We start from the raw sequence: 22322 nt of genomic DNA, 5'->3' as shown, positions 1-22322 counted from the left end.
TACAATAAGGCCACTCGGCTTCACATGTGATCTGCTTAGCAGTTAATATTCCACCAGAACTATTATGTTTTTTTTTTGTGACTTTTTTTTTTTTTTTTTGTCTTTTTCGTGACCGGCACTCAGCCAGTGAGTGCACCGGCCATTCCTATATAGGATCCTTATGTTTTTATTTAGAATGTTCAGATTAATAACATATTTGCTTAATGGACTGAGATTTACTTAGATATATGAGAAAGCCAATGAATAAATTTTAATAACTGAAAGTAAATCTGAAATTTATCTTTTCAGGCCAAAATAAAGTGGTACCAACTTGAAATATTACAAATGTTGACAATAAATATTAGTTTTATATTATTAAATGAAGAGCTATAATAATCTGTTTTCATCACCTGAGTATATGAGACTCCTCTATTTTTGTCCTTACAGTTAAATTAGAGTCAAATTCTGTTTTTAATGCCACAGTGTTTTACTCCTTTTAATGGAAAGTTGAAAAAAGCTGTGATCGCTATAAGCCAGCATGGGTTTCTCCAAGACATCATGGAAGACTAGTTTTTTCTTTTTCTTTTTCATTGCTTTTTTCTTTGGTAGATTTATTGGACTTGAAGATTAGGGTAGTGCAGTAGGTGTAATATATATCTATAAGACATTTGAAAAAGGTTGACATTCTTGAGGATGACAAAGAGAAATGTCAACTGAACAATTGTGTGAGTAGGAAGCTTTATAACTAATTTAAAAGCTGTATTCTAAGGAGACTGGTGAAAGCATAGATGGTGCATTGGACATAGATTTTCAAGGAATGGTCTCAGAGTCCCTCCTCTCCTGTTAAACATTTTATTAATGACTCATATATATGTGGGCAATGGTGGCGTGTTGAATAATTTTGCAAATGAGTTAACCTGAAGTTTATAATGGAGATGATTTTATATGATGAGCCAAAATCCAGAAATCATCAGTGGAGAAGATCATTGGCGAAATGGAAGCAGTGAAGCTTTTGTTGTTTTGTGTTTTTTTTTTTTTTTTTTTTTGGCAGCTGGCTGGTATGGGGATCCAAATGCATGTCCTTGGTGTTATAAGGCTTTGCTTTAAAAACTGAGCTAACCAACCAGCCCTAGAAGTAGTGAAATTTAACCAGAATAAATGTACTTGGTGTTGCTTTGCCTCCCACGGATTTGTCACCCCCTTTCCCCGGGTGACAGAGCTGCCAAAGATTACTCAAAGCCCATCTCTTTTGCGCAGTGAGAAGCCCCAGAAAGGGGTTAATATCCCAGGACCCTCAAGAGTGAGGCATCCTTCCATTTGAGAAATTAACCACAAATTGGGGTTCTCTTCCTGCATTTATTCTCCAGACCAGCAAGTTACAGGAAGAGACATAGGTGGGGTTTTGCTAAGTACAGTTTAACAAGTTTTACAATAGAAGCTGGTAACATTCAGTAAAAACAAGTCAGATGACATTCTGTTAGGCAATTAAGTGATGCACTAACAAAGGCTTGATTTAGCAAACATTCCTTTTCCCTCTAGCAGCTTTTTAGTAACTTTACGTATCAGTTAATAACTTGTCTGTCTTTGAGCCAGCAACCTTGCTGTGTTACAATTCTTATCTTGCAACAGAGACTCATTAGCCTGGGGAAAACTTCCTGTCCTTTGCAAGGTCAATATTTGAAACTGCAAGGCTTTGGAAAACCAGGCCCTGTGAAGTACGTTTGCTTTATGAATCCTCTATAACTTGGGTGTGAAGAACACAAGGAACAGTAGATTGTTTAACAGTGATGTATGAAATAAAGAACAATTTTTCTTGAATGTAAACCAGTCATTAGTGATTAGTCTGCCCAAAACCGTAAAGAAATTTGGGGCTGCTTTAATATAATTTGTAATATAAGAGAGATAAATTTGCTCTATTTTGACATGATTGAGTTATGCCTGGAATATTTTATTTATTCTAGATAACCTTTTGCCCTGGTTTTTGTTCTTTTTGTTTTTTTGTTAAAGACTATTTTTCAGAGCAGTTTCAGGTTCATAGCAAAATTGAGAGGAAGGTACAAAGATGTCCCATATAGTCCTTGTCCCCCCACATGCATAGATAATTAATTTCATTATCAACATCCCTCCATTAGAGTGGTACATTTGTTAAAATTGATGAACCTACATTAGGATTTGCTCTTGGTGTTGTACATTCTATAGGTTTAGACAATGTATAGTAATATTTAGTCATCATTGTATTATCATTTGTAATATTTTCATTGCTCTAAACATCCTCTTATGTTCTTCCTATTCATCCCTCTCCCTCCAGCCCCAGGAAGTCACTGATCTTTTACTGTCTTCATAGTTTTGCCTTTTCTGAATGCATATTAATAAGTGAAAAGCTTCAGATTGGCTTTCACTTAGTAATATGCATTTAAGGTTGCTTCATGTCTTTTCATGGTATGATAGCTTTTTACTTTTTAGCACTAAAAATGTTCTGTTGTTTGGATCTACCACAGTTTATTTCTGCATTCATCTGCTGAAGGACATCTTGATTGCTTCCAAGTTTTGGCAGTTATGAATTATGAATAAAGTTGCAGGTTTTTGTGTGGACATAAGTTTTTAATTTATTAGTTAAATACCAAGGAGTGTAATTACTGGATTATAGGGTAAGAGAATGTTCTGTGAGAAATTGCCAAACTGTCTTCTAAAAGTGGCTGTACCATTTTGCAGTCTCACCAACAGTAAGTGAGAGTTCCTCTTGCTCCACTTCCTCATAAGCATTTGGTGTTGTCAGTGGTATGTATTTTGGCCATTTAAATAGGTCTGTAGCGGTACCTCCTTGTTATTTTTATTTGTGTTTCTCTGATGACATGTGATGTGGAACATCTTTTCACATACTTGCTTTCTGTATATCCTCTTTAATGAAGTGTCTTTTCAAGTCTTTTGCCCATTTTTTTGTTTTTTTATTGTTGAATTTCAAGAATTCTTTATATAACAAGTTATTTGATAATAGTCCCTTATCAGAGGTGTCTTTTGTAAATATTTTCTCCCTGTCTGTGGCTTTTCTTCTCATATTCTTAACATTGTCTTTTGCAGAGCAGAAGTTATTAATTTTAATGAAGTCCGGGTTATCAATTAAAAGTTATATTCAAGGTCATCTAGATTTTTTCTTATGTTATCCTCTAAAAGTTTTATAGTTTTGCAGTTTACATTTAGGTCTATCACCCATTTTGAGTTAATTTTTTATGAAGGATATGTGGTCTGTGTCCAGATTCATTTTTTTGAACATAGGTGTTGTGGTGTTCCAGCACCACTTGTTGGAGACTGTCTTTGCCCCATTGTATTGCTTTTGATCTTTTGGCAAAGACCAGACCCATTGTAGGGTCTATGTGGGTCTATTTCTGGGCTCTCTATTTTGCTCCATTGATCTGTTTGTCTATTATTTCAGCAGTATCACACTGACTTGATTACTGTAGCTTTATATTAAGTCTTGAGATTAGTGTCAGTCCTCCCACTTTGTTGTTCTTCAATATTGTGTTGGTTATTCTGGATCTTTTGCCTCTCCATATAAACTTTAGAATCAGTTTATCAGCATCCACCAAATAACTTAACAGGGTTTAAATTGGAATTGCATTAAAAATATAGATCAAGTTGGGAAGAACTGACATCTTGACAATATTGAGTCTTCCTATCCAGGGTACATCGGATATCTCTCCATTTTTTTAGTTCTTCTTTGATTTCTTTCATCAGAGTTTTGTAGGTTTCTTCATTTAGGTCTCATACATATTTTGTTAGATTTATTCCTAAGTATTTACTTTTTCTAGGTATTAATGTAAATGGTATTGTGTTTTTAATTTCAAATTCCACTTGTTCATTACCCATATCTGGGAAAATGATTGACTTTTTCTATTAACCTTGTATCCTGCTACTTGGTTTAATTACTTTTTAGTTCTAGGAGATTTTTGTCAGTTCTTTAGGATTTTTTATATAAACAATCATGTCATCTGTGAACACAGATCATTTTATTTCTTCCTTCATATTCTGTATACATTTTCTTTTCTTGTCTTGTTTTATTGCATTACCTAGGACTTCCAGTATGATGTTGAAAAGGAGTGATGAGAGGTGATGTCCTTGCTTCATTCCTGGTCTTAGTGGGAAAGCTTCTGGTTTCTCACCATTAAGTATGAAGTTAGCTGTAGATTTTTTGTAGGTATTCAAGTTGAAGATATTTCTTTTTATTCCTAGTGTTGTATTATGAATGGATGTTGGATTTTGTCAAATACTTTTTCTGCATCTATTCATATGATCATGTGATTTTTCTTTTTTAGCCTATTGGTGTGATGGATAACATTAATTGATTTTAAAATGCTGAACCAGTCTTGCATACCTGGAATGAATCTCCCTTGGTTGTAGTGTACATAATTCCTTTTTGTCACTTCTCTCTCTGTGATGGAGACACAAAGATTACTCAAAGCCCAAATATTAAGAGCAATGAGAAGCCCAAAGGGACTGCACCAAGAAAGAACTCCCTCATGAAGGGAGAAACATGGCACAGCCCCAACTTGGTATTTGCTTCAGCTTTTATTGTAAAGAGAAAGAAATACAAGAGAAAAAACAACTTAATCATTTATCAAAGGAATGAAAAGAAATTGGCTATGGGATATTCTCTGGAAAGCATCTTGAGAAACAAAGGAAAGGGAGTAAAGCTGGATAAGAAGTGACCTTAATGTTCTTATCTAATTTAGCAGGACATCCTTGAAGATCTTTGCTGTGCTAAGGGCTTTTGCCCTTTGAAAATACCTGTTCTGCCTCAAAACTGTCATCTACACTAAGAGCTTTTGCCTTGTGTAAGTTCCCTGGTCTTTCTCAATTTTAACATTCCTGCACTCCACACCTTTTATACAGTGTTGGATTTGATTTGCTGATATTTTATTGAAAATTTTTGCAACTGTGATTATGAGAGATACTGGTTTGTAGCTGTCCTTTCCTGTATTGTCCTTGGTTTTGCTGCCTCACAGAATGAGTTAGGAAGTATTCCCTCTGCTTCTATCCTCTGAAAAAGATTGTAGAGAATTGTTATAACTTCTTCCTTTAATATTTGGTAGAATTCATCACTGAACTTGTGTGGACCTTATACTTCCTTTTTTCGAAGGTTAACAATTATTGATTTAATTTCTTTCATAAATATAAGCCTACTCTTGTGCAAGTTTTGCACAATTCCTTCAAATATATCTTTGAAGGAATTGGTCCAGTTCATCTAGCTTATCAAATTTGTGGTTGTAGAGTTGTATATTTCTTTATTATCCTTTTTTTGTTTGTTGTTTTTTTGGGTGGCTGGCTGGTAAGGGGATCCAAATGTTTGAGCTTGGTACCTTGATGTTCTCAGCACTGCTGCTTTAACCAGGTGAGTTAACCGGCCACTCCTTTATTTTTCTTTTCTTTTTTTTAAAATACATTTTATTTTATTTATTTATTTATTTTTGTTGTTGTTTTTGGCAGCTGGCTGGTAAGGGGATCTGAACCTTTGACCTTGTTGTTACAACACAGTACTCTAAACAACTGCGCTAACCCGCCAGCTGTATTATCCTTTTAATATCCATGGAATCTGTAGTCACTTTCTCTCTTACGTTTCAGACATTAGTCGTTTGCGGCCCCCCCCCCCCCCCAAACCTGGCTAGAGGCTTATCAATTTTATTGATCTTTTCAATGAACTAGCTTTTGGTTTCATTGATTTTTCTCTGTTGATTTCCTGTTTTCTATTTCATTGATTTCTGCTCTAATTTTTATTATTTCCTCCCTCCCTCCTTCCCTCCCTTCTTCCCTCCTTCCCTTCTTCCCTCCCTCCCTCACTTCTTTCCTCCCTCTCTCACTCGCTCCTTTCCTCCCTCTCTCACTCGCTCCTTTCCTCCCTCTCTCACTCGCTCCTTTCCTCCCTCTCTCACTCGCTCCTTTCCTCCCTCTCTCCCTCCCTCTCTCCTTCCTTCCTTCCTTCCTTCCTTCCTTCCTTCCCTCCCTCCCTTCCCTCCCTCCCTCCCTCCCTCCCTCCCTTCCTTCCTCCCATATTTCTAATTTCCTAGGTTGGAATGTTAGATTATTGATTTTAAATCTTTCTTTTCTAATATATATATTAAATGCTGTAAATCTCCCTCCAAGCACTGCTTTCACCACATACCACAAATTTTGATAAGTTGTGTTTTCGTTTTTACTTATTTCAAAATATGTTTTCATTTCTCTTGAGATTTTTGTCTTTGACTCATGTTATTTAGAAGTGTGTTGTTTGATCTCCATGTATTTCGAGATTTTCCAGTTATCTTTCTCTGAGTGATTTCCAGTTTAATTCCATGGTGGTTTGAGAGCAGACATTGTATGACTTCTCTGTGTTTTTTGGCCCAGAATGTGATTTATCTTGGTGAATGTCCCATGTGAGTTTGAGAAGAATATGTATTCTGAGGTTGATGGATGAAGTAGTCTACAGATGTCAGTTATATCCAGGTGATTGATGTAATCAATGGATATAGTTGAACTCCACAACTATATTTTTGTTGAGTTCAACTATATCTATACTGATTTTCTACCTGCTGGATTTGTCCATTTCTGATAGAGGTGTATCGTAGTCTCCAACTATGATAATGGATTCATCTATTGAGGATTGTTGTGTCTTCTTCGAGAAATGACCCTTTTATCAGTATGTAATGCCCTTCTTTATTCCTGATAACTTACTTTTCTTCAAAGTCTTTGCTGTCTGAAATTAATGTAGCTACCCCTGCCTTCTTTTGATTAGTGTTAGCATGGTAAATTTTTCTCTATCCTTCTACTTTTAATCTCCATGTGTCTTTATATTTAAAGTGGGTTTCTTGTAGACTGCATATAGAAAGGTCTTATTTCTTGATGCTCTCAATCTCTGTTTTAATTGGTTCATTTACAACTTTGTTCAAAATGATTGTTGATATAGTTGGATTAATATCTACCATATTACTGTTTGATATCTACCATGTTACTGTTTTGTATTTGTTGCCCCCCCTTTTTTGTCTTCTGCTCTTTTTCTGCCCTTTGTCATTTTGATTGACTTCATTTTTTCTCCTTTCTTAGCTATATCAATTATACTTCTTTTTGTTTTTACTTTTTTACTTTTTTAAGTGTTTGCCCTAGAGTTTAAAATATGCATTTATGTTCCTCAACAAATTAAAAATCGAACTAATATGATCAGCAGTCTCACTTCTAGGTGTATATCCAAAGGAAATGAAATCAGCATGTAAAAAACATATCTGCACTTCCATATTCAATTGCAGCATTATTCACAATAGCCAAGATATGGAGTCAATCTAAGTGTCCACCAACAAATGAATGGATAAAAAAAACCACGGTATATATACATAATGGAATATTATTCCTCCTTAAAAAAAAAAAAAAAGAAATCTTGACATTTGTGAAATCATGAGTGGATATTATGTTAAGTGAAATAAGCCAGGCACAAAAAGAAAAATACCTCATGATCTCATTTATGTGGAGTCTAAAAGAGTTGAATTGAACAGCAGTAGATAATAGAATGCATTCATGACATACCTAACTAAAAGTTTTTAAATATATTTATTGAATAAAAATTTACACATTGTTGTACCCATACAGGTCACACCTGTGCTACTCAAGGATTTGCTATATTTATATCTTTAATTTCTTTTAGCAATGTTTTGTAGTTTTCATTGTACAAGTCTTTTCATCTCCTTGGTTAGATTAATTCTTAAATATTTTATTCTTTTTGATGCTACTGTAAATGGAATTGTTTTTGTAATTTTCAATTTAGATTATTCATTGTTAGCGTATAGAAATATAACCAATTTTTGAGTGTTGAATGTATCTTGTTATTTTGCTTATTTATTACTTCTAACAGTTTTTTTGTAGAATCATTGGGGTTTTCTACATATAAGATCATATCATCCATTACAGAGAAAACTTCATTTCATTTTCTTGTGTAATTGCTCTGGCTAGAAGTTGAAGTGTTATGTTGAATAGAAGTGGCTTAATCAGGTATTCTTGCCTTACTCCTTGATCTTAGAGGAAAAGCTTTCAGACTGTTGAGTATGATGCTTGCTGTGGGTATTCATATATATCGTTTATTATGTTGAGGAAGTTATTGAGATCTTTCTTATTTTTTTTTTTTTTTTTTTTTTTTTTTTGTCGTTTTTTCGTGACCGGCACTCAGCCAGTGAGTGCACCGGTCAGTCCTATATAGGATCCGAACACGCGGCGGGAGGGTCACCACGCTCCCAGCGCAGCACTCTACCAGGTGCGCCACGGGCTCGGCCCAATCTTTCTTATTTTTAATGTAATCCTTTATAGCTATAAGTTTCCCCCATGCAGTGCTTTCATAGTATCCCATGAGTTTTATGTTGTGTTTCGTTTTCATTTGTCTCTAAGTATTTTCTTATTACCAATAGGATTTCTTATTTGAGCCATTGGTTGTTTAAAATGTGGTGTTTAATTTCCACGATTTTTTGGATTTTCCAGTTTTACTTCTGTTACTGAATTCTAATTTGATCCCATGAGGTTGTAAAATATACTTTGTATATCTATCTTCTTAAATTATTGAAACTTAAATTGTGTCCTGACATATGATCTATCCTGGAAAATGTCCTTGTGCTCTTGAGAGCATTGTGTATGTTATTTTCGTTGGGTAGAATGTTCTATGTCCCTAAAGTCTAGTTCATTTATTGTGTTAAGTCCTCTCTTTCCTTACTTATATTCTGTCTGGTTGTTGTGTATCTATTATTGAGAGTGGAGTATTGAAGTCTCCCAATTTTTGTAGAACTGTCTATTTCTCCCTTCAGTTTTTGCTTCATATATTTTGATGGTTTGCATTAGGTGCAGAAATGTTTGCAATTGTTTTCTTGCTGCATTGAATCTTTTGTTAATATAAAGTGTCCTCCTTTGTATCTTGTATTCCTTATTGATTTAAAGTCTATTTTGTCTGATATTAGTATAGCTACCTGTGCTATGTTTTGGTTACCACCTGTGTGGAATTTCTTTTTTCATCCCTTCACTATTAATCTATTTGTGTCTTTGGATCTAAAGTGAATATCTTATAGACAGCATACAGATGAATCAAATTTTTTTCTTATCACTTCTGCTAACCTTTGTCTTTCAATTGGATAGTTTAACCCATTTACATTGAAAGTAATTACTGGGAAGAGGGATTTGTTTCTGTCATTTTCCTGTTTGTTTTATATATGTTTTAAAGCTTCTTTACCCATCATTTCCTGTATTACTGTCTTATTTTGCATTTAGTTGATTTTTTTATAGTGATATGTTTAAATTTCTCATTTCCTTTTGTATATATTATATAACTGATTTCTTTGTGGCTACCATGGGAATTATACTTCATATCCTAGTTATAATACTCTAAATTTATATCAGCTTAACATCAATAACATAGAATAATTCTGCTCCTTTAACAACTCTATCCTCACCTCTCCTAGTTGTTGTTGTCACAGAATTACCTCTTTATACACTGTGTGCCCCTAAACAAACTAACCACTTTTAAGTGCATCCGTTTCTTAAATTATATAGAATAAAATGGGTTTATGGACCAAAGTTACAATACTAGCTTTTATACTAATAATTAAAAAAAAATAAACATGTTATTCTTTTAAATCATGTAAAAAGCAGGAAGTGCAATTACAAACTGTCGTTACAATAACACTAGCCTTTATAATCGCCCATATATTTACCTTTGTTGAGATCATTATTTATTTACATGACTTCAAATTATCATTTAGACAGTATCCTTTCATTTCATCCTGTAGGACTCTCTTGACCATTTCTTGCAGGTCATATCTACTGGTGATAAGATTCTTAGCTTTTGTTTATCTGGCAGTTTCTTAGTCTTTCCTCAGTTTTGAAGGGCAGTTTTGCCAAATGTGTGTACGTGTGTGTGTTCGTGCTTGACGATTTTTTTCTTTTAGCCCTTTGAATTGGTCTACTGTCTCTTGGCCTCCAAAGCTTCTAATCAGAAATCTACTTATAATCTTATTGAGGATTTTTTGTATGTGACATCACTTCTCTCTAGCTGCTTTTGAGACTCTCTCTTTGTCTTTGGTTTTCAAAAGCTTGATTGTAATCTTTCTCATTGTGTATTTCTTTGAGTTTTCTTACTTGGTGATGGAGTTTGGATGTGTTGTACCCTCCAAAACTCATGTGGAAATTTGAAATTTGATCCCCAGTGTGGCAGTGTTGGAAACTGATTGAGTCATGGGGGCAAATTCCTCATGAATGGATTAATGCTCTCCCTGGGGGAGTGGGGGTAGTGAGTGAGTTCTCGCTTTAGTAGTTCCTGTGAGAGCTAGTTGTTTAAAAGACCTTGGCACCTCCTCTCTCTCTCTTTTGCTTCCTCTCACCATGCAGTCTCCTTGTACCCACTGGCTGTCTGCCACTTTCTGCCATGAACAGAAGCAGCCTGAGGCCTGTGCCAGATGCAACTGTCCCAGAATTGTAAGCCAAATAAACCTGTGTCCTTTTAGATTACCCAGTCTCAGTTATTTCTATTATAGCAACATAAACAGACTAAAACAGAAAATTGGTGCCGAGGAGTGGGGTGTTGCTATACAGATACTTGAAAATGTGGGTGCAGCTTTGGAACTGGGTAATGGGCAAAGATTGGAGGAGTTTGGAGGACATAGAAAAAGACAAAAAGATGAGAGAATGTTTGGAAGATTTTAGAGACTGGTTAAATGGTTGTGACCAGAATGATGATAGAAACATGGACAGTAAAGACCAGGTGGATGATGAGGTCTCAGATAGAAATGAGGAACTTATTGGGAATTGGACAAAAGATAACCCTTGTGGAAGGTGGGACTTAAGAGTTGTGAACCAGAGCATTTGGCCAAAGAAATTTCTAAGCAGCAAAGCATTAAGGAAGCTGCAAGGTTACTTGTAACAGCCTATTCTGAGTTATGGCGGCGAAGGCATGATGTTAAGCCAGAATTTAAAGGCTAAGCAGAGAGTAAAGATTTGGAAAATTTGCAGCTTGGCCATGCAACTGTCCCAGAATCGTAAGCCACATAAACCTCTGTTCTTTATAGATCACCCCAGTCTCAGGTATTTCTGTTGTAGTAACACAAAATGGATTAAAACACTTGGATATCATTTACGTTCTTGGATGTTTATATTCATGTCTTTCAAAAATTTGGGGAGTTTTCAGCCATTCAAACATTCTCTGCATCTTTTTCTCTATCTTCTCCTTCTCATCCTCTCACAGTGCATGTTGTTTCATTTGAAGGGGTCCATACTTATTCCTTAGAATCTGTTTACTTTTCTTCAGTCTTTTTTCTTTCTGTTCCTCAAACTCAATAATTTCCATTGCCCTATATTCAAGTTTGCTGATTCTTCTGCCTCCTCAAATCTGCCTTTGAATTCCTCTAATGAGGTTCCTCCTCGCCCCCTACCCCTACCAGTTATCGTACTTTTCAGCTCCAGAATTTCTGTTTGGTTTCTTGTTAGGTTTTCTGTCTCTGTTGATATTTTCATTTTGTTCATATGTCGTTTTCTTTCTCAACATCTTCGTTTAGTTTTTTGAACATCTTTTAGACAGTTGTTCTAAAGTCTTTGTTGAATAGATTTGTCATCAGGTCTATTTGAGGGGCATTTTCTTTTGATTTATTTTTTTCCTTTGAATGGGCTGTACTTTCCTGGTTCTTTGTATGCCTTGTGATTTTTGTGTTGAAAACTGGACATTTGAATCTAATAATGTGGTAACTTTGGAATTCTCCTTTCCTAGGGTTTGCTATTTTTTTGTTATTGTCTTTTTGTGTTTTGATTGGTGTAGCCTGTCTCTGTGCCAAGTATCAGGGTGAGGTGTAAACATAAGGTCTTCTTAGGTCTCTTGTGAGCCTGTGCCTTTCCTTGGGTATGCACAGTCACTTTTTAATTTTTCCCATATATGTTTTTTTTATGGGTCTGAACCTACCATATATGCTTTTCAAAGGCCTAGTCTTTAGTGTGTGTCTCCCAAAAGGGGAAAAAGTGAAAAATGAAGGGGTCAAAAAGAGTCTAGGCTCTTTAAGTCTGCTGGGTGTCACTTCAGCTGAAATGGTGGGGACTTGCAACTATGTAGGGAGGTGCAGCAGTGGCTGCCCATCTCTTTGTCTGCACCTCAGTGATCAGAAGTAGCAACCAGCAATCACAGTATAGATCCTTGATGTTTGGAGGACAGCGTCCTTTTTGCCTGCCTTGGCTTTCACATGCTGTGTGCAGCTTGCTGTAGGAACACTTGCACACCTACCTGCCAAAGGGCTGGGGGCTGGGGGCTGAAAATGGTTAGCTGCTACTGTGCTAAGAGCTGAAATTGATCAAAAGTAACCACCAAGCCTTTCCTTCAATAGACTCCAAAGTTCCAAAATTTTTACATTAGATAAATTCTGCCAATGCAGTTGTTACTTAGGTGGGGAGACAGATTCGTGTTGCTTCTTACTCCCCCATTTTCCCAGAATACTTTCTCTTCCCTTCACTTTTGAAGAATAATTTTCGAGAATACAGAATTCTAGGTTGGTAATTTTTTTTCTCAACGCCTGAAATATTTTACTTCACTCTTTTTGCTTGCATGGTTTCTGAAGAGAAATCACACGTGTAATTATTCTTTGTTCCTATATAAGTAAGGTGCCTACCCCCATCCCGGGTCTTCTTTCAGGGTTTTTTCTTTATGTTTTATATTCTGTAGTTTGAAAATGATATGTCAAGGTGTTCAGGGCGGTTTGGGGGCATTTATCCTGCTTAATGTTTTTTGAGCTTTCTGGGTCTGTGGTTTGATACCTGAGTTTAATTTGGCAAACTTTTTAGTATTATTGTTTCGAATATTTCTTCTCTTTTTCTCTTCTTTGTGTATTCCCAGTATGCATATGTTATACCTTTTGTAGCTCTCCCATAGTTCTAGAATATTCTGCTCCGATTTTTTTTCAGTCTTCTATTTGCTTTTCAGTTTTAAAGGGACATATCCTGAAACTCAGGGATTCTTTCCTCAGCCATGTCCAATCTAATAAGCTCATCAAAGCCATTCTTCGGTTCTGTCACAATGTTTTTGATCTCTACAATTTCTTTTTAGGTGTTTCTTAGGATTTCTCTCCCTCTGATTACATTGCCACTCAGTTTTTCATGCTGTCTACTTTATTTGTTAGAGCCTCTAGCATATTAATCATAATCCTTTTAAATTTCTGGTCTGATAATTCTAGCATTCTTGCCATGTTTGCTTCTGATGCTTGGCTTGTTGTCTCTTTAAATGGTGTTTTTTGCGTTTTAATGTGCCTTGTAATTTTTTCTTGATAGCTGGATATGGTGTATTGGATAAAAAAGTACTGCTATAAATAAGTTTTTAGTAATGTGGTAAGATGCGGAAGGAGGGGAAGTATTCTGTAGCCCTATGATTAGGTCTCAGTCTTTTAGTTGAGCTTATGCCTTTGGATTGTGCTTCTCAGTTTCTTCTCTCCCCTGCGTTAGGTGGAATAGGATGGCTAGAGTGGGCTGGAGTTGTGTATTTCCCTTCCCCAAGTTCCATCATGCTCTGGTTAAATAGTTTTTCCTGAGGGCAGACCTTGTTAAGAAGAAAAGAGTACTCTGGCATAATTCAAATGATTCCTTTCCCCTCTCCCTGCTGGAAGCATGAGGAGATTTTTCTCTGATGTATACTGTAAGAACATGGTCGGGTTCTTGGATGTGAAACTTCCAAGTGTACGGGCTCTTCTATGACTGGGTCGACCTGGAATTTTTAGTAGTTAGACTGGACCATACTTAGCCTCCAGCAGTTTGTCAGTTATAGTTCAGGTTTTCCTGACCGAGCACTGGTTCCTGTGGCAAATTCCGTTTGTGAGTCTGATCCCATAGCTGTAGCTCCCTTTATTCGCCTGTTTCTCCAGTCTTGGGGGCAGTGGTTTGCCCCGTGTCCTCACCTCTCCTTTGGATCCAAGAAGAGTTGTTGATTTTTCAGTTTGTTCAGCTTTTTATTTGTTAGGATGGAGTGACGACTTCCAAGCTCCTTAGAAGTGTGACAGGAAACCTGTTGCCCTGTTTTAAAAGGCGTATTGATAGAGTGTACTCAATGGATTCCTCAGGAGAATGGTGCCACCTAAGATATGGTTGAAAAAAGTGAGAGATTAATTTGGAGTAGATTTGATGAAAGGAATGCCTTGGAAAGCAATAAAGTTTTCTTATTGTTTTATGTTCTTTTTATTTCATCTGTCTTTTTGTTTTCAGTGAAAATGGTGACAGTTCAGTTTTTACAATTTTGATACTCTATTGGGGAGAACTGGAGATGAGGGTATGTGACAGTTGAGGTGTGAGAGCTGCTATTAAGATATTGAAAATATGAAGTAGTCAAAGGTCAAAATGACCTCAGGCATGATGAATCTGTCTCTGAGGTTCAACCTACTCTAGTATAGAGATGGTAATACCTATGTTATGAGGGTAATTGCGGGAGATTAAGTGAATTAAAAAAAAAAAAAAAAAACAACAAGCCCGGTTATAGTGTTCTCTATTAACTGTTATTATTGCCTATTCAATATATAGATTCATACTACAGGTATTTTAAACAGATAACATTTTTCCTGCTTACTTAATGATTAAGTGTAATTATGGTAGAGTTAATAGAATTTAGAGTTGAATTTTGGAAGGAAATATGACAGACCTTGACTTGTCATGTTTTAATGGCAGGGTATTCATTGTTCTGTGTTAATGTCATCATTACAATTCAAGGAGTTAAAGGAAAGAAAGGAAAACAAAGGAAAATTTACAGATACAGAAGGCTTTTTTTGGTGGTTGTTGATAATTTTCCATTCCAAAATTTGTTTGGGCCACAAAATATGCAGAAATAAAGTCATATGTTTTTATAAATGAAAAATCTTTTAACATTTTATTAATCTGATAACCTGAACCAAAATCTTGTAGCATATTTGTTTTGACTTTAGTTCTTTGTTCTGTTACCTTAGAAAGAGACTCTTTAAAAAGAAGAAGACAACAAAGGAGAAGTCTAAGTACTTCTTCCATAGCCTTTTACAGTTGATTCATATGTAGTAGATATATTGGTATGGCAGATATGTAGGAAATGTTCCACATTTGGTACATCTTTATGATTATGCTTTTTTAGTCGTTTGAAGAAATTTTTACAATAGTTGATATAAATTGGTCTTTCCATGTGAAGTGCTTTTTCGGGTCAAGTTAAAAATATATTACCACAGAGGACCCACCAATCAATTTCTACAAATTAATTCTCATTGTAAAAAGTAACACTGATATGCCACAGTTGATATACCAGAGTGTATAAGAGCATTGGCTGTAGAGTCAGACTACTTGTAGTTGAATTCTGCCTCTAACACTAACTAGCTGTGACTTGAATGGAGTTGCTTAATCTCTCTATTCCTTTTTCTTATCTGTTAAATGAAGATAACAATAGCATTTATATCTCATAGGGATACTGTAGGAGTTAAATGTGACAATACGTATAAAGCACATGGGACATTCCCTGGAACATAGGAGTGCTCAGTAAATGTTAGCAGTTAATTGTTAGATATGTAATAGCTTGTTTAGCCATCTGCGCGTGAAATTTTTAGTCAGGGTCTGTTATGTTCCAGGAGTCTCTAAGAATAACGTAGTCTCTATCTTCCTAAAAGTAGTGGTCCTATGGAAGAGATGAAAGTAGTAAGCAAATAAAATTATTAATTTAGATTATGATAAATACTGTGAAGGAAAAGATTTGGATGCTATGAGAGAAAATAATGGAGGGATGTGCCTTCATTCAGATTGGGGAGATAGGAAAGGTCTTGCTGTGAAAAAGTGACATTTGAGTTATTAAGACAAGAAGGAGTTAGCCACATGAAGAAGTGGGATTGCGGTGGGAGTCTAAACACAGAAGGAACAACATTGAAAATTTCACGAATCAGGAGTGCCATGTCATTTAACTTCTTTGGGCATAGATTTCCTCATCTGAAAAAGGCACTTCTTACAAACTGAAAAGTTCTAAAATTCCAGGATGGCAAAATTTATCTAGGTTATTGTCTTTTTTCTTGTGTACAGAGAAGATATACATTTATTTTATGTGTTTATATCATGAGGTCTGTGACATGGATGATTTTACATAATGTCAATATTGTTATTGGATTCTATCCTATTTGGATCTTTTATCACATCTCATTTTTATGGAAGAAAATAGTATTCAGTATAGTATACTGATTAGGAGACTGGACTCTCGAGTTACACTCCTTGATTTAATATCAGCCTTATGACCTCTGACAACTGACTACTTAGTCTCTTTGTGACTCAGTTTCCTCATCTTTAAAGTAAATACAGTAATAGCTCATAATTCATAGGTTGTTATGAGTGTTAAATGAGTTTAATATATGGAACACGTCTAAAATTTCACCCGACACATAGTGAGTATGTAATAAATTGTGGGCTAGAATAATTAGAACCTCTTGGAAAAGCCGTTAAGCTTCTTTTAAAGACTAAAAGGACTAATTTAACTTCTTGGCTTAAAAAAACATGTTTTTATAGTTAAGGTAATAATGTTAAATTTTTAATAGACACTTTTGTGTAAAGTACTCTGCTACTGTGGAAGAAGAGTCAAAGTTACCTACTTTGGTTTCCGTTCTATAGAATATTGATTTCCTGTCATCAAAGCTTTAATTTCCTCATCTTGGAGTGGCACTAAGAGTAGAACTATTTTATAAAACTTTTTGTGAGAACTAAATTAGGTTATGCATACATAGTATTTAGTATGGATCCTGGCACGTTGTAGATGCTAAGTAGATTTTAGCTGATGTTACTATTGTCAGTTTCTTTGTCATGATTTTAAATATTCTGATTTTAAATAAATAATCAGAAGTCTTGTTCTAACTTTTAGATGTTTGTATGCATATTAGTTTTCTAGTGGTGCTGTAACAAAACACCACCAAATGCATGGCTTAAACAACAGAAATTTATTTTCTCACAGTTCCAGAGGCTGGAAATCTAAGATAAGGTGTCATCAGGTTTGGTTTCTCCTGGGGCCTCTCTCCTTGGATTGCAGATGGCTGCCTTCTTACTGTCTTCATATGGTCTTTCCTCTGTGCTCATACTTTGATCTCTTTTAAGGCTCTATCTCCAGATACAGTGACATGGAGGTTACTGGAGTTTAGGGCTTCAACACAGATTTGGATTGGGGGAAAGGGGGCCATGATTTATTGAATCTCTTGCAAATTCATGCCATCCAAGCTCAGCTGGACCCACATTACTATTTGGCAGACTGTTTTCCCCATACTTTATATCTTTGTATTCTCATGTACCACTCCTACCCCCATTCCTGGTGTGGGTATAGTAGAGTTAACTGTGGGGCTTCTCTAGCATACATGTGTGTTTTCATCTATTTTCTTTATTTCCTCAGCTCCATATATTGAGTTAAGGAATGAGAATTCTAGATCTGATCCAACTAAAAGAAACTGCTGCCAAATTAACACTTCTAAAATATATTTACTGTATTATCTTTCATCTGCATTTAATGGATCCTTTGCTTACTAAGTGAAGTATGAAATCTTCACCCTGGCCTTCTCAGCCCTGTTTTAAGATTTCACTAATTTTTTGTCTTTTTAACCCTTATCTTCCATTGTGCTATTCATTCTAGGCAGGCTGCCCATTACAGACAGAGCATGCTTTGTTTTCTTGTCTGTTTCTTCAATCATATAGTTTCACTGTGTCTCTCAGTGCTTATTTTAAAAGAAAACTACTGATTCCTTGTACTCTTCTTTCTACCTTTTGTCTGAGTGTTGTCTTTCCTCCGCATTCTTTAATTATAGTTATTTTATTTTATTTACCATATTATGCCTTGTGCTATAGTTTATATGTATATTTTTTTGATTTCTACTTTTATATTGTAAACTTTTTTAGGGCAGAAACAGTGTCTTTCATGTACTTTTGGCACTCCCATCAGGGCATCATAGCTACCAGTTTCACCCATACATAGGAAGATTATCTTCTTTAGTCAAGTACACAGTTTAGGGAGGAGTATCTGTAGAGCAGCAGGGAGGAAAGAGGAATCTTCACTATGTAGCCATTTGTCAGTTTTCCCCTGGACATTGCTAACCTGTGTGTGCGCAGCCAGATCATATCTGGGATTGGATTTTTCTTTTCTTTTCATATCCTATACTGCACAGAAGGAACCTTAGATGTAGAAAGTTTTCATTGAAGTGAATTGACTAGGATCTTTCCTGATCCCTGGGCTCATGTTGCTTCCTGGGCATCCACTGGCTTGCTTTTAATGTAATTAGTTTTAAAACCATGCTTTTAAAGTAGTGTCAACCAGAAGGCAAGTATGTAAAGGACGTGATTTTCCAATACTTTTCATGTAAACTCAATTTTTTAATTCCTTTTTTGAAATAAAAACAGGCTCTTAATTTTTTACGAGGTTATTTCTGAGTTGCAAAAATTATCTACCTCCCTCCATGTTTTTGTAATTCCTGTATCCCCCATTCAATCTTGGCTGCCACAAACAGACAGGCGGGAAGTGCAAGGACATTTTTTTCTTGTATCTGCAGTGAAACTTGCAGCAGACAGTAACTGCTGTAGGTCTATCCAATAGATGCATTGGAGCTTCTTATAAAAATAATGTAATTTTTGGTTATAAAAATAAATTTGAAATCCTCAAACGAGGTGTTTAGGTTAGAATAATTTTCTTTTCTTTTTTAAAAAAATTTTTATTGAATCATAATTGATTATACATATTTTGGGGGTTCAATGTTGAGATATGTTGATCAAATCAATATTACTAGCATATATATTGTTACAAATTGTACTTATTCTTTATGCCCCTTGTCCAATCTCTCTCCATCCCCCTTTCGTTCCCCCCTCTAATTACCCTAGATTTGTTCTCTCCTTCTGAAACAGCAATGGTTACTCTGTTGATTTGTTGCCTAGGTGATCTGTCCAATGATGAGAGGTGTGTTCAGGGCCCCCAATATTATTGTAGAGCAGATGCTTCTTCTGTCACTCTGGAATGGGCTTTGTGGAGAGAGACATCTTCTTCTTTTCTTTGGTCGCTGCTGGTGACTCTCCTTGTGTCAATGCACTCCAGTGGCTGATGGACCATCTGCGTGGTGGTTGTGGCATCTAGCCACTTTCCCGGCAGCCATGGTTATTCTGGTGGCTGTGATGGTCTACCCACACGGAGGTGATGTTTTTGGCATGCTCCTTGGCATTGGCGGTGTGCCTGGATGTGACGGGGGAGGGTCTGGTCCCTGGCTCCAGACCCCGGGTGGCCCTGAGGTGCTGGCGGTGTGCATGGGCCGGAACTAAGTTTTTGTCCTTTGCTTACTTCTAAAATGGGGGAACTCCCTGTGAGGACCAGTATTTGACCTGTGTGGTTTAGCTAAATTGCTGCTTTGCTGCTGATTCCCTAGGGAAAGCTTTTTGTGCAGCTCAGGTTTTAATGGTTGACCTTATAGGTACTACTGGCTCTCCAGAGACCTGGTGCACCTGGGTTGTGTAGAAACTCTGGTCTGGGCCTGAGTTGTTTCATCAAATGGCACCCCATGCAATTCTGTATTCCTAACCAATCTCCTCTGAGAGGTCCTATGCTGACTGGGGGGCAGATCAGCTGTCCTTGCTGTGCCCCAGTGTTCCCCTGATGGGCCTGTCTCCCCCACCACCCGTGCTGCAAACACCTCCCATGGAACGGGCTGTGTGCTGGTCCCTTGTGATGACTCACTGGCCTCTGAGTGGCTCCTTTTTTTCAGTCATTGTGGCTCCTTGCTCCTATGTGGGTCCATGGGAACCCTATTAGTGGTCTTGCTGGCCTGGGGGCCACCAAGGCACTCTTCTCCCCTGCTGCCTCCATGAAACTCCATCCAAAGGGCACAGCTGCAGCTTTTGCCGGTTTCTGCTCCATGCACTCAGCAGCTCCAGCCTTAAAGTGGCCGGAGCACAAAATGGTCTGAGCGTTTTTTTCTTTCTCTCCTCATGGCTTCTCTCACCTTCATGCACTCCGTAGGTCTCTCCTCCTCTTCCCCTGAGCTCTGGTGGCCCCAGCTTGGCTGTTGCTGCTTTGTTATAGTTGTAAATTGGTTGATTTGTGGGAGAGAGTGATGCTGGGGACCATCTATTCTGCCATCATGACCAGAAGCCTCTAGAATGATTTTCAAAAGTTTTTGTCTATATGTATTCCAGGAGATCCATTTTAGAATTTTCCAGCCATGTGACTAGCTACACTCATCTTATCTACTTAAGTTTTTTTTTTTTCTTTTTTTTTTTAAAGCAGTCCGTGGGCTGGCCCCGTGGCTCACTTGGGAGAGTGCGGCACTGGCAGTGCCGAGGCTGCGGGTTCAGATCCTATATAGGGATGGCCGGTGTGCTCACTGGCTGAGCGTGGTGCAGGCTACACAGTGCTGAGGGTTGTGATCTCCTTACCGGTTAAAAAAAAGAAAAAAAAAAAGCAGTCTATATTAGCTATAGAAAGTGAAAATAAAAATAAGAGAATAAAAATTCCATAAGTTGAGATGTAATCACTGTTAACTTTTTGACCCTTACAAATGGGGGAGTGTCTTTTTTTTTTCCCACCTCATATATATGATTATATAATATGTCAATTAGATGGTGTTTTTGCACTCATCCCCTTTTAAGATTAAGAATGAGGAATATAAATCTTTTCTGTAACAAATAGAAACATTGAAATAGAAGCACTGTTTTTGTCTTTTAGGTACTTATAGACTAGTGACAGGAAAAACACATGTAATGCTTCATAATAGAATGAAGTAAATTCCATTTGTCTATGGTGGAGTTAGCTAACATTTTCATTGATTATGTTCTGTATGCTAAGTATTTACAGTCATTATCTCATTTTGTCTTTGCAACAGCTCTATGAGATTCATGTCCAGATGAACTCACTGAAATTTAGAGGGATTTAATTGGCCACATAGTCCACAAATAGCTAGGACTTTGCCCAGGTTTGTTAATATCTAAGTCTGTGCTTCTAAACATTACTCTGTACAGTGTGGTAATGAATACCTGCTATTTGTGACTGTTTGTTCATCCATCCATCTGTATTGAATAGAGAAGGAGCTGGAGAATAAAGAAATCCGCAGAGATGCTGAGGGAGATTATAATAGAATAACTAAGAAAGAGACATCCTCAAAAGAAGATGAATGGAAAACAGCTTTCCTAAAGTAATAGCACTTTATTGTGGTACTTTGTAACATTACTGCTAATGAATTTTAAAGGTGTGGTGTGGACATTTGGCATGAATAAGACTATTACTACCTCTTAATGTTTGCTCTGTACATCAAATTATGTCAAAGACCACAGGTGGTGGTTTTCAACTCTTGTGTTAGGAGCCAATAACTGTCCTATCAGAGCAGTTTAAGTGAAATTCTGGCCTTATGAACCAGAGTATCTAGCCAAAATACTTTTTCTTTTTTCAAAGTTTTATTGATATCATGCAGATATAGATATGATTTTGTTGAATTTGACAGTTCTGCATTGTGCCAACCACTAGGCAGTCCCACAAGTGAATGTATGTATTCTGTTCCTAAGGGAGCTTTTGAAGCAGACATGTACACAACTGATATATTAGATTATCAGAAAAGAGAGCAGCTTTGCATAAAGAATCACTAAAAGTGAAGTCAAAAAGCGTTTCACTCATATTCAGAAATCATTTTATGTCTTTGTGTAACTTTTTATTTATTTGAATGAATGTTTTTTTCCTTCTAGATTTGTTTTTTGTTTAGATATTGAATATGTAAACCTTTCTGGTTTAAATATTTAAATAAATATTTAGCTATTTTGTACCAGCAGACAGATATCTTTTAGCTTCTGTTCATAGCTGTGCTTAACAACAGAATTCTTAAACTGTTCTTGTCATGGTCTGAGTCAAGCGTAAGTAATAATATTGCATAAATTAATTGACTCTTAATGTTGTATGGATTGCTTTCTCTAATGAAGTTAGGAAACATTCAGAATTTGATTTGTTCTAATAGTAAGTGAAGGTTTGAAGAGTGGCGTAAATATATATAGAAGAGGGAATACCATAGCAACTTCTTTTCAACAACGTTAACCTTTTTTATTATTATTATTTAACAACATTACTGGAATGATCATTTGCTTTGAGATAATCTGTTAATTTGACACAAGTCAATTTAAACTCTAGTCTGTCTGCTGTGGAGTGGATTTTTAGTTTTAGGATTAGGATTAGTTCATCCCCTATTCCCCTCCTCCCAATCTATGTTTTCATATTGTTTTCAAGTGCATTTATTTTAAACATTATATAAATTTTATAACACTATACATATCAAAGGAATTGTTATTTCAGTTTAGTAATTTAACGTAGAAGATGGATATAAGCTGTGGTTCTTGTCATCACTTAT

The 22322-nt window shown here is 36.3% G+C and overlaps 1 protein-coding gene and 1 non-coding gene across 2 annotated transcripts in view; one reads left to right on the top strand and one right to left on the bottom strand.

Moving 5' to 3' along the window:
• Positions 1-22322, top strand: part of ROCK2 (Rho associated coiled-coil containing protein kinase 2) — a 153339-nt gene that overhangs the window by 52529 nt on the left and 78488 nt on the right. The window lies entirely within an intron of this gene.
• Positions 18424-18553, bottom strand: LOC134363464 (small nucleolar RNA SNORA31). The gene has a single exon (XR_010021719.1). It is a non-coding gene; the product is annotated as a small nucleolar RNA SNORA31 (small nucleolar RNA).

This window comes from Cynocephalus volans, chromosome 14 (assembly GCF_027409185.1).
Source record: "Cynocephalus volans isolate mCynVol1 chromosome 14, mCynVol1.pri, whole genome shotgun sequence".
NCBI lineage: Eukaryota > Metazoa > Chordata > Mammalia > Dermoptera > Cynocephalidae > Cynocephalus > Cynocephalus volans.
This window is presented reverse-complemented; position numbering and strand designations above follow the sequence as displayed.